Consider the following 13,451-nt stretch of genomic DNA (forward strand, 5'->3'; position numbering starts at 1 on the left):
TTAAATCATTAATTTTAATAATGAACAGTATTATGTTTGGAATCCTTGGTTACATGTCTATGGCTTTTGATTTATTCACTTTTAACTTTTACTTAACAAGTGAAGAGGCGCACACATGATCAGTGAAATCTATTACAAATTGGGGGAAGGTACACCTTTTTCATATTCAACTGAGAGTTTTATCTCAACTGTCAGAAAAGAAGCAGTTGAGACAGCTCTCTCCACAGAGATATAAAGAATGGTGTAAGTGCTGTGTACTGAATTCCACCTAAAAGAAATCATAAAACTACCTTGTGTTGCCCAGATTTGTTTCGGTTTTAACCAGCGTCCCTATATGATGGCTAAAATTTGTTTAAAGCATTGTTTTTGACCCAGTTTCAGTGTAGTCAACCAGTTGGCTGACACTGCTAGTTTCCTATCACAGACGGGAACTGTTATTCCAATTCATCTTCCTGTTGAATTTTGAATGCTGCATTGTGCAGTGAAGCCTAAGGTCCTACAGAAATGCCAGAGTGCACCAAACTGGAATCTTAACAGTCAAGAACCTACTGCATCTCTTTGTATGCTGATCTTACTGAGGAGACAGTAATAAGAAAACCCATTTTGGTTCTGGTTTGGTTTTTTTCCTTCTGTCTTTTACAAGTGAAGAGCAGCAAGATCTTAATTGAATGGTCCTCAAGCTTTATAAGATTGTTAACATTAAAACTGAAAAGTGCTTGGATAGCTAATGCAGCAGATACACAGCTTGGGTTTTGAAATTATGTAGTCCAGGGAAATGACTGATAAATGTTAGATACCTAACATTATCTTTGGACACCTAATATATGAAATTGCTCTATGTTAATAGAGCATAACAAGAATCAGTTTCACATAGAGCAGTTTGGTTTTTTTCTTCTGCTGCTAAGATAATGGAAATATTCAAAGGAGAATTTCAAGTCCCCTTCCTAAGAAGGTGGCTTTTTCTTCCTTTTTTTTTTTTAAATGTATATGTTCAGCATGATTCTGTACTGTACACCCTACCTTGAAGTCTTTAAGTTGTGTTTGAGCTCAGACCTTCTTTTCCTCCAATCACTTTCCTAGGACTTGGATGGCTTCTTAAGAATGAGCATGCTGACAATGGAAGAGAGTTGATTATCGTCACTATAGTCTTCAAACCCTAGAAGTGAAATTGATTGCAAGAGCTTGCAGAGCACTAGTGCCAACAGGAATATATTTTAGAGATCAAAAAGTCAACTAGATACTAAACTTCATTACCCTTTCATTAACTTACCAGAATACTACAGCACTAGGCTGCAACTGGAATCATACAAGATGATCTGACCACCTTTAGTTAAGTACCTTCAGAAGGGTATGTTTTATTGGTCAACTCCAGCTTCTGTCTATTCTGCAGCGTGTTATGACAGGTAAGATTGCTCCCAGATCTAGAATATGTCAAAACAAAAGGTACAGCAGGAAAACTACCATAATTAGGTTTTCTAGTATCCTCAACTGTTGATCTGAAAATGGAAGTCTAAAGAGATTTTGAGAACTCAAGGCTAATACAAATGCTGAATAAGATTAGAGATTCATCTTTGTGGTAGGTGTAGTTGTGCTGCATCCAACTAATCAAAGCTTTTCATGGCAGTAATATTTCAAACCTCTGGAAACACCAAAATCATTAATGGGGGAAGAAAAAGTTTAAAGGTCCCAAACAAATAGAACATGTTCTTTATGCAGTGGGATTTACATGCATCTGCGGTATCTTACCACCTTCCATGGCAATAACAACCAAAAGAGTATGAAAGAATTACAAGACAATTTCATGCCAGTTGCAGAGGAGCCTTACATTGATGTAACGTTTACATTCTTTCACTGAGCTGTGTAGATTTAAGAGGTTTTCTTTACAGTTTTGTGGCATTCATTATTGTGGAAAGTCTAATGCAAAAAATTAACGGACTGATCTGAAGTAGTTTACACTTGTGTGGATATATTGTGTGAAGTTTTGGAGGCAGAACTCTGCTGCAGGACAAAGTTCTTTCCCAGTTCTAGCAAATCAGTCTGTAGTATGACCAGTTTTCTGAAAAAGTCTTATTATCTGTCATTGCTGTCTCAGCCAGCTACCTGTCACAATGAGATTTGGATTGTTCCTTTCAAGTCTGGGTGAAAGTTCCTTTTAAGAAAGAGGCAACATCATAATCTTTCCTCCCACATCCTACTGCTTTTACTCCCAGCTTTTACATCAGCTCTATGAAGTATGTAGCACATACCTTTTCATACCTTTTTTTTCATGTGGTCAAGAGATATTAAAAAAAAAATTTCCTACATGAATTTTGAAAGTTTGGCCACTCCAGTACTATAATTTCTGTTCAAAACCAGGAATGCTTTGCTGAAATTTTAACTTTATTAATAAACTCCCCTATTTTTTATTTAACCCCCCATATTTGTATTTCCCCCCTTCCTGCCACTTTTTCTCAAAGCTCCTGGCCATGAATTCTGCTCTGTTAAATGTATTCCTGTTTACATGAATTCAGTTTTGAGCCACAGAAAAACAAAACCCAAACCAACCCTGCTTAGCTGTCTTCTGAATGCTCATATGGTCCTAATCTTTATGTTTTATGACATTTCTTTTACCTAAGCCTAACTGAAGTGGAAGTAAATGATCCCCATTGTGTTGCTGACTGCTGATAACCATATCAACTTTGTGCTATAGGACTCCCTACAAAATGTGGGTGCATACCTGCAGTACTTCAATATGTTTTGCATAGTTCCGTTGTGATAAAATTACATTTGCAGGATACCAAATTATTTTGAAGACTGGCAGCATTCATAATTCCAATGAACAATTTTTTTTATTATAACAAAGGCCCTGGAACTCAAAATCATGATGTTGTAATGGAACCTAAAGACTGTCAGGAAACTAAAAGAACAGTTTCAGATTTCTAGCAGTGTATTCGTTAACTGTGCAGTTTGATGGATAATTTAAAACAAATCAGACTATTAAGTGATACTATGAAATGGAAAATTTAATTACCCTTATCTGCAAAGTTTTGTCATGTGGTAGAAAAAGAGACATGAATTTGGACTAATTTTAGCTTTGCCTGTAATATCACACCAGGAACTCTTGTAGTTTGGTTTTGCTGGAGATACTGTTGTCTAACCTTATATTTTGTTACTGGGTATGCCAACATATTTTGTTATTCCAAAAAGAAAAGAAGTGCAAATAAACCTGAAATAACATAAAAAAAATAATTTTAGACAGTTGTATAGTAACATGGTATGTCTGGTAAGGCAGCTTGCTTTGATAAGTCATTGTTCTTATTCCTACATTCTGAGAGGGATTTATTTTTAATGGGTACTTGATTAATGCTGCTACTAACACCAACATTGTAAGATTGCTGAAATAAATGTGCCAACGGGAACTTAATAGAACAACAAGGCAAATTATTTTGAAATGGTATTAAAATGTGGGTTTCAGTTGGATTTAAAATTCTGATTCTTCCATGTTCATTATGAGGGAAGGTAGAAAGGTCCCTGTCTTGAACAGAAGATGTGAATGAAAAACTTTCTGGACAAGTTGGTGAGAATAAATACAAAGGTCAGACAGTAGTCTTGTGAAAGTCCTGAAGGAATTGAAATTTGAAACTGTATAACTATTATCTGTGACTTAACATTTTGCTTAAAACTCTCTCTACCTAAATAATATGTGGCAGATTTTGGTTTTTGGTTTATTGGGTTTTTGGTTCCCCCCACACAGTCCCCCAAAGAAAAAAGTCTTTATAAATAGTGCTGTGAACAGAAATGATATAAAAATGATGCGTCAATTGGCTATTTTAGATGTAATTCACTTTCATGTTCTTTACAGGAGTGATGAATGTGGGAACAAGGTAATTCAAGTAGTCCGTTTGGATTTCAAAAAGGTCTCTTATCAAGTTACAGAGAGAGGCAACAGCATACATAAAGACATAAGTATCTTTTGTTTGAGAAGCAAATCTGCAGGGTGGAATTAGCTCTTCAGTCTGCAGGAGAGAGAACTGAAGATGAGTGTGGTAGTGGCCTCTAAAATCACAAGTGGTGCAGAGAAGTGTATAATTATTCAGTGTTTTACATACAGAGGCAGATCAACAAATTTATGAGGATACAGCTTAAAAATAAACAAGTACATTTTCACATAGCAGATTTTGAAATTCACTGGCAACTTTTTGACTACCAAAACTTAACTTTACACTAGCTCAAATTCAACACAAGAAATGCATGCAATACAAGTCTATTAAATATTAAATAGTATAGTGTGTAGAAAAATCCCTGAGCTAAAGCCTGCTGACGGGGTAGAGGCTATCCTTGGAGTTAGCCCTATTTTTATGTTTCTTTGGTGGTCACTGAGCCACTGACAAAGCTAGGTTTGTTCAGGTGGATATCCTGCTCTCGCACAGAATGGCTGTTCTTAGTACTGTTTGCCAGTACGGTGTTCAAACTTTTCATTCTGTTGTGTTTGTCAGTGTTTTATGATTAATTAAATACATTATTTAGAGTAAACAAAGGACCACAAACAACTTCCCCTTCAAAGCTGATGAAGATTTACTACTGACCATCATGATCTTCAATGATCATCATACTTTTTAAAACAAGTTATACTCAGATACCTATGTGTGGCTAAATTCCACAGATTCAAAATTATTGTCTAAGATTGCAGAAGTATTTAAATTATGATTAAATATTTTTAATACTATATGTACAGTTTACTCTCCTAAAACATCCCAGAAAAACAATGCCTTGACTTGATAAATAAGTACAGTTATTCTTAAAAGGTATCACTGAGCCAGAAGAAGTGAAGAAATCTGTTTATTCTGGTATTGTGCCTATAAATACTGGAAGATATTTAATTTCTCCGTTATTAGGTAGAGGAGATGAGAAAATTCTTAGCATGTCTATCAAGTAAAGCATTTGTCTTTCAGCATGCCTTCGTTGTCTGTTACAGGAATAGGTATGCAAAGTTGTAGTCAGTCTACTGAGATGATTTTTCTAATCAAATGCAAGCTTGTCATTGCTGCCTTCTGCCTTAACCAGCTAAGGGAAGTCAAACATCGAACTGAGAAATACTGTAAACTTAAAACATACTAGTGCCTAATAAATTCCCTTCTTATTACAGCACCTTTTCTGATCAGTTCTTGGATGTTTCACTATTTTGGTTTACATGTGATCTGATGTTGTTGCCAAATAGGTGTTTTGTCAAAATTACAGAGCTGCTCAGAAGTTATATTTATTTTTGTTTTCTTCCCCTGTTCTTGACCTGACCACTTCTATTGCTTCGCTTGGGATGTCTGCACAGTGCTTGTGAAAATATTTTTGAGTGATGCATGTGGCTAGGGAAATGCTGCTGTTACAGTGCCCTTTACATTGTAGACTGTCTTATTCATTAATATATTGCATGGGTCATTCAAGTTTTAGCTTTCTGATGATGCATTTTTTCTCTTTCTCTAGCAGGACAGATTTTCACTTTATTATTGGGGTTCCGATAGCAAAGTTCCTTTACCAGTCAACATCCTAAAGTATAGTCTTCAAATATATAAAATACCCAATAACTAGAACAGACATAACATCTCATTTATAACAACTGAAGAAGCTTCACTGAAACACTGTAAAAGAAACTACTAAATGTTCTACCACTTCAATTAAATAACTGTAATTTCTACTGTCACGATCCTTAGTTTGCAACTGCTCTTTGCAGCTATACCTAAAACAGAACTTGGGAGCAAAAGGTACATTTGCCTCAACAGGGTGTACTTACCCACAGCACTGAGAATGTGCAGTAACTAGATTCCACAAACCACACTTGCACAACTGTAATAATTATGTAGGTAAAATGATTTAAACAAAACTACTTTAAATAACTAGGCTATAAAAAAGGAAAACCTACCTCTGTGAATATAATCCATATTTTAAAAATAACAGTAAATTGGAAACAACTTTGATGCAGCCCATCACTGTAACTTGGTGTAAAACTGCAAATGCCAATATCTTACAGTATCTGCTTTAAAGTGAGGTGATGTGAGAACTACCCACCTGTCCGCAGTGTGGATATCCACACTGAAACTGTAGTCCTTTAATAGCTGGTGGATTTTGATTCATTTAGCTGATGCAGAAATCTGAAGAGGTGAGATGCGCTGAGCTTTAGAAGTGCCTTTTTGTCTATTGCTGTGGGTGTAATGTAACTGTGAAATGTTAATGTCTCAAAAGAGAGACTAAGCAAGTTATCGGAGAGGAGAAGAAATATCATTAAGGGTTATTAAACACATAGAAGCCACCTCCAGCAGAGAAGTCCCTAAAGCAGAAATAGAAGACAATTTCTCCAGAAATAGTGGAGACTGTGAAAATACTCAAAGGTACACACGTTGGCAGGCATCCCTACAGAGCTAGATGGCTGTCTACATTCACTCCCCAACAGAAACAGGACCTGGGCTAGATGGAGCCAGTATAACCACCTTTATGCTCTTATAACCACTTACAAGACTATAAACAGAGACTAGTTAAGCTACTACCTTCTCCACTGTAAACACCTGAAGTTCAATCATCAATACCACTCTTCATGTCTGAGACATAATTTCCGATCAGTAAAATATCATCTGAGGGATTTTGAAGCTCTTGAATTTATATCTCTATATCTGAATCTCCTTGCTTTGCACAGTTTAAGATCGAATTACATAGATACTTTTGTTTTGTTGTATTATCTGAAGCTCCTTCAGGGTTTTTTTCCTGCCTCCTTTAAAAATGATGGCTGAAGCATCCACCTGTGCTACAAAGAATGGATAACAAATGCCATTTATACTTTTTTTTTTTTTCCTCCAGGCTAGTAGTTTCATTCAGTATTGAAGTCCTGTCTTATGTCTCAAGATGCCATATGCTTTCTGAAGGAGGCATAGATGCTACCAGTGAGTGCAATAGAGGAGTGGAGAGAGTTAGGTATACTCACTTCTCTTGATGTGACCTCAAAAATAGCATCCTCACTTCCCATCAGTGCCTACCTTCGGATTTCAGACTGATTAAGAAGCACAGGAGAGAGAAATTGCAGAGCCCATGTTTGAACTTAAGCCTTTATCTTCCTGAAGAGAGCCAGAAGACCATGGAAGACAATATAGGAATCCCATTTCAGGAAGGGCAGCTGTCTTACTACCTGAAATATTTTGAAAGAAGAAGCTGAGATCATTTTCAGTTCCTCCCCTCCTTGCTTTCTATCCACTGGAAGGCAGGTTATGAGGAAAAGCAGGTAACAAATACAAGTAGCACTTTGCTGATTTTTACATGTTAGAACAGGGTAGAAAATAATCAGCACCTGGCTCCCCCACCCACCAATCACAGAGTGCACCTTAGGAAATTGTCTCAATACCAGGCTTTGCTTCTTGCCTCCTTTTCCCACACTACGTGATAGCTTATCTTCAAAGCATTCCCATTTCACTATCTTCAGACAATTCTGTTTTGCAGATGGAAGGCAGCTTTTTCTTTTTCCTCAACTTTGATCATTACCATATGGTCTTTCATACGTGCTCAAGGTCTCATTTTCTCTTCCTGGACACTTTTTCTGACCAGGTCTCTATAGAAAAAAAACAACTTAAACACAAAGTGATGTGTTTCTTGGGAGTATTTTGGATTCCAGACAGAAATAGTTGTATGGTGCCAGGGACATAGATCTGTGGCCTGGCCTGGGGATGAATGTTATCAGGTATGAGGTCTTATCTGAGAGGAATGTTAACCAAAGACGCAAATATCCATAATAGAAAACAAATGGTGTCACAGAAACAAAAATCCAGTTCTTACTGGCGCCTGTTGGGCCTTTTATTCTTTTCCATGGGCATTGCCTTAAAGATTCACAGTCAGTCTTTGAGTGATGTGGTTATGTGTGCTCCATTCTGGTACTACATTTTCTGGAGTTTGGAATTTTTTTTTTTGGCCAGTAGACACAGCATCCCACATCTGTGCACTTAAATGACCTTCACCGTCTCCTGAGGGCATAAAATGGCGGAGTGTAGCCAACTGTCTCATCCATGATTAGAATTGCTAGTTGTGTCTAGGTGCTTAACTCTTTTTATCTGTGGCATATCAATCTAGTACTAGACTAGCTCAAAAGGGGGGTTTTTTGGGGCTTCATCTTGAATTTTTTTAACCTGTTAGAGTCCTGCTGTTTGAGTTGTCAGCAATATGAAAAGTTCTCTGAATCTTGGCAGCTTGGAAATACTCCGTAAAAAAATAAGTAATACTGGGAAATGTTGAGTTGTTGAAATCATTGTGTTTTGTGGGAAAATTCTGGCTTAAGTAAACATTAGTTTTGAAATATTGTGCAGCCAGCCATAACTTCAGATCAAAACCACTGAACTGGCACAAGAGTAGCCAATAGCAGGAATGTATAATGTCTGGGAAGGCACAGTTGAGGGACTGGCACCTGCTGCTACATCCCAGGTGAAATCCCTTACTGTTAGGCTAAGGAATTCCTCTCCTTTTTGCTGACCCAACTAATACTCCAAAATAGGAGTGCTCCAAAGAAGTGACTGAAGCAAGGACTCTAGATACTGTTAGGGTGCTTGTCTCATACATGAATGACCCAGGCCCTAATGTCTGATTTAGAGCCAGAACTTCAGTCTGGATCTTATGTCTCCTAGGTAGCTCTTGTGACTGTTATTTGCTCTAGTTTATTTCTCTGCTGCTCTTTTCTATTTTTCTTTGCAAGGAACTTCAAAAGCTACAGGTTTTATTTCCAGGCAAGGTCCTCAGGGGTAATATTTCCCCACCCACTTCTAGTTAATTTAGAGTATCTTCTTTGCCAGATCACAGACAGAATATGCTGCCTCTCAAATCTCTGCCAAATTTTGGCTTAGAATGAAAAAGAAATATAATTTCTAATACCATCTTGCAGAATAGAATTTACAAACAGGATTTCAGAGCATCGACAGGAATCAGTAAAACTTGCTGAATTTTAGAGAAATCCCTGGGCAGTAATAAGCTTGAATCTGAGAATACTTAGCCATGTGCCATTGGGCACATCCATTCCTCTTGAAGCCAGATTTCACCTTTGTTATATGCAAGAATTTCTGGCCTGGCATCCTGGTTCAGAGACTAAAACATTCCAGCATGTCTGGTGGAAGGATCCTATTACAGTATATGTAAGGCTGTTCTCACAACCTTCACCTGCAGTGATGCTGATAAAAAAATTTGCAATCTATGTTCATCCAAATAAGCTCTTCTCCTGTTTCCCTGAGACCTAGGGAGTCTGATCAAGTATCAAGGTTTCTTTGTACTTAACTTAGCAGCAATCCATCCAGCTCGTTATAGTCTCAAAAAAACCTGCTCTGTGTGTGTACTCTAGAGTTACTGAGACCTTCTTTTCTAGCATCATAAGTGAAATGAATGGGGACTGGGTTTTGACTCATTAATTTTGTTTCTTAAATTATCTTTGTGTGAACATAGGACCTTTTATAAGCATTTTAATTCTGCTTCTTGAGAACCAATTAGAAGTCCACCTTACCTTAATCCCCAAGCAAAATTTCACCTTAAAATAGTTGTAGTTTTCCATGTCAATCACCTAATTGCTGTTAAAAAAGTCTTCGTATACTGTATGTGTCAGAACAATTTTCGATGACTTGCATCTTAGCAAAACATTCACAACCTGATTGAGGTGACGGGCTTTGGTGAAAGAGTAAAAGAACAAACCATTTTGCAAGCAGTGCTACAGATTTTTTCCCAAAATGAATCCATATGGATTGCTAACTCAAATACACTATGTTAACAGATAGCTAAATGAGAACCTTCTCCCCAGTCAGATAAAGGTTTACTCCATAAAATCTGCAACTGCTTTTGGAAATATTCCCGTATTTGGAGCATGCGCTGTGCCACCTGTTTATGCATTTATGAAACACTGCTCCCTGCGGGACAAGTCTGGGTTGTATGCTTATTTTAATTAAGTGGTACTTTAATCTTCAGACAGTAAGCAACTACCTCCTGCCACTTGAAGTCATGTCCAAAGGTAAAACACATGATAGCTTTTCTCTCTCCTTTGAATTATTTCCACAAATTAACTCTTCATTGTATTGTGTACATGTATTCAGTACCCTGCTATTATAAAGCTTTTAACAGATCTGTAAGTGAAGGAAATATTTGGGACTCCACTGAAGACCATCTAACAGCTCAGGATTAAGTATTCTGACTATGCGTGTATGGCTTATGTACAACAGGTGCAGATTTATTGCACAAACAGATTTTATAAAACAGCAACCATAGGAAAAACTTGGTCTCCTTTGAGTAAATGTTTATGTATTTCCCTGGTGGTACCTTGCAAATGCTAATCCAGTCATAGGAAGAGATGCTTACCATCTAGCTAAATAAAGATTGAAATGCTGCTTAATCAAATAAGCTTATGTTCAAATGTTTCCTTAAGGGCATCCAGCTGGTTTGATTTCTGCATACTGTTAACCAGTGCTGGGTATTCTTTCTACATCCCATCCCATTTTATCCACATCTGAACTGTAATTCCAAATAGTCACTCAATAAGGATGCATAGATGTTTTTCTTTTTAGGGATCTTCACAATTCTGCTCAGTGAATGAATGTCATATTAGCCCAGCATGGTGGTTTTCCAATACTAATCCTTTCTTGAATAACGATCTGTTCTGATCAGTCATTATGTTTAACAGAGAATTCATATACATTGGAAGAGCACTTTTAGCCCTGTCCAGAATTTCTTATGTTGCAGGAAGAGCAGGGTTTTCTGTTGGTGTCTGCAGAGCAGTACCATCAAGGTGCAGATGAGCACATAGAATGAGCTGGGTTAGTAGGAGTTACTGTTCTTCCTCCAAAAAATAGCTCACTCATCATAGATCTACTTGTAGAACTAGAGCTTGACTTTTTACATCTGGAATAAATAAATAAATGAATGGCCTATAGTCTCCAAGTGTCAAGACTGAGGATAGTAGGTGATGGCATCTTACAAAGCTGCGCAAGGTCCCTGCTGTAGGTTGTCCAATCTTTTACGCTGCTTTCAAAATGGTACCAAAAAAAATGGTAGGAAAGTTGCAGAGGTGTTTTTTTATGCCATCTGGCATATAAGGGTATGACTCTTAACATCACATCTACAGCATCACTATCCAAAGACCAAATCCTGGTATGTTGCCAACTTGCCTACATGATGGAGTTAGAATGGGAACCTAGATAGTGACTAATATTCCTGCATCCCCAGAAGTTAGAACTTACTCTTCTAGCTGATGAACCTGTGAAACAGAGCCTAGGAGGTTTTACTACAAGAGCATAGGAGTGCCTACATTAAAAAAAAAATTACATCTCCACTGTAAACTGCATGTTCTCGGTATGTTCAGGTGAAGGACATATGGAGCAGTTCCCTATGTTTAATGTTCTTTAGGGCATTAAACATATTCCAGCTAGTCACAGTTGCAGAGATTCAACAACTGTTTGGTGAACTTAAATACTAAGAAGCATAGGTCTTTGGAGGGACCTGGAATGAATCACAGCCAACCATGAAGAGATACTCCACAGCTGTCTACAAAAATATCTGCTCTGACTGCCCTAAGTATGCAACTACACAGTTAACCATGAAACCTCAAAACCTTGTATAAAAGTTTCTACCACTGTATAACTAACCCAAAACATTCCATGTAAAGACAAAAAAACATCACGGAGGCTAATACGCAAGAGTAAAATAGGAAAAATTAAAAATGTCACTAATGTCCAAACCATGGCCTTAGCAATAGCAGGGCATTTGTGAAGAGATAATGCTTAGGGCATCCTAGAAAGTAATCACTGCCTAACACTAGGTAGAAAGGCAGAAAACCAGAAAAGACTATCAAAAGACTCTGACAATACCCTGAATTTCGGGAGAGGAATCCACATGACTCCAAACCTGACAGGGTCTTCCTAAACCTGAGCAGAGGCAGGAAAGTTTTTTTCAATATTACAAAAATACCAGTAAATTCTGCCCCAATATCCCATCACTTTCTGTGGCCATTGTCTGATGCTTCAAAAGAAAGCAACCCTGCTTACCTTCATTCCCTAAAAGCCAAATTACACACTGAGGGCAATGTAAATCTCTGGCCCCTGCAGGTAAACAGCTGGCAGAATTAAAGTATTTAAAATACGGTGCAAAAAAGATAAATGGAAATGCAGTCCCCTTTAAAGCCTCTGTTACAGATACAAGCAGTTAACCACCCAAAGATACAAATCACAAGTTTTAATTTTCAACAGCAGGATCAACTCCATCCTGCCATCAAATCCCACTTACACACTTGTGAGTTGCTAGCATGAAACATTGTATTCCTTGTGGTCCTTACTGCATTTCAAAGACCAGTCCAGAATGGCTCATCTCCAAAATACTGATATTTCTATTCTTATTTCCAGACTAGTTTTATTTATAACCAGTTTATATGCCTTTCCACTTACTTACCCAATATTCCCTCTCTGGTATGTGCTTTCTGAATTAAAATACCTAATCAGACTCCTTTTTAGCCTTTGATTACCAAACTAAACACATCAAACTCTTTCTTTAATCTCCTCACATGCCAAATGGCTTGCCATTTCCCAATCACTGTAGTAGCCATTGCTGTATTAAATTATTCTTTTTGTAAAATAAGTGGTAAGAGCTTTGGATGCCATTCACTTTCAGAGTGCTAATAATCTCATAGCGGAGTATAGTTGTCTTCAATATTCTTAAAACCAGCTAGTCTACTAGACAGCAAGACAAGCAACACCAAGTTGAGCATACACAATTTTAGCCACTGGCAGTTTTTTCTTTTGACAAGAGTTTTCACTATGGCTTTGTCTCCAGGCAATGTTGGAAGATAAATGTATCTATAAAACATTTTTTGTTTTGCAGGGTCATACATAAAGAATGAGCCTCTTCTATACTCAAAGTACGTTTCAGCATGAAGACAAAAGGGAAGGCTTACCTGAAGGTTTCTATTCAGCCAGTTTCCTTTCATCTGTAAATCATGCCCCTTGCAAAGCCAAAACATTATTCAGAATGGAAATAGAAATTAGTTTGTTGTCATTAGAGCTGATGACGCTCTGGAAATGGAAGAAACGTGTTTCTGCCACAAAGTGCAATTAACCCCAAACAAGCATTTGATAATCTAAGTATGAAACATCACAGCCTAAGGATTTCCTCAGAAGTAGAAAATGTCTGAAAGTTGGCAGTGACTTACAAATCAGATTCTGAACTTGGGTTGTAAGCAATCCAAAATACCAGTCTGGTCAATCTATTGAATTGAGACACTAAAAATTTTCAGATAAGCACTGGGAAAAAGAAATTACCATTCTGATTTTTGTTGTTGTTTTCAAGGAAATAACTTCTGACTCAACAACAAGTTGCAATCAGACATGGAATTGATTAAGCCAGTAGTTTTTAACTGCTTTCTGATGACACTGAAATACTTTGGTTTTAGCAATTTTATTTCAATGTCAGAGACATTTTCATGGGCCTAC

The sequence above is a fragment of the Strix aluco genome, chromosome Z, assembly GCF_031877795.1.
Source record: "Strix aluco isolate bStrAlu1 chromosome Z, bStrAlu1.hap1, whole genome shotgun sequence".
NCBI classification, from domain to species: domain Eukaryota; kingdom Metazoa; phylum Chordata; class Aves; order Strigiformes; family Strigidae; genus Strix; species Strix aluco.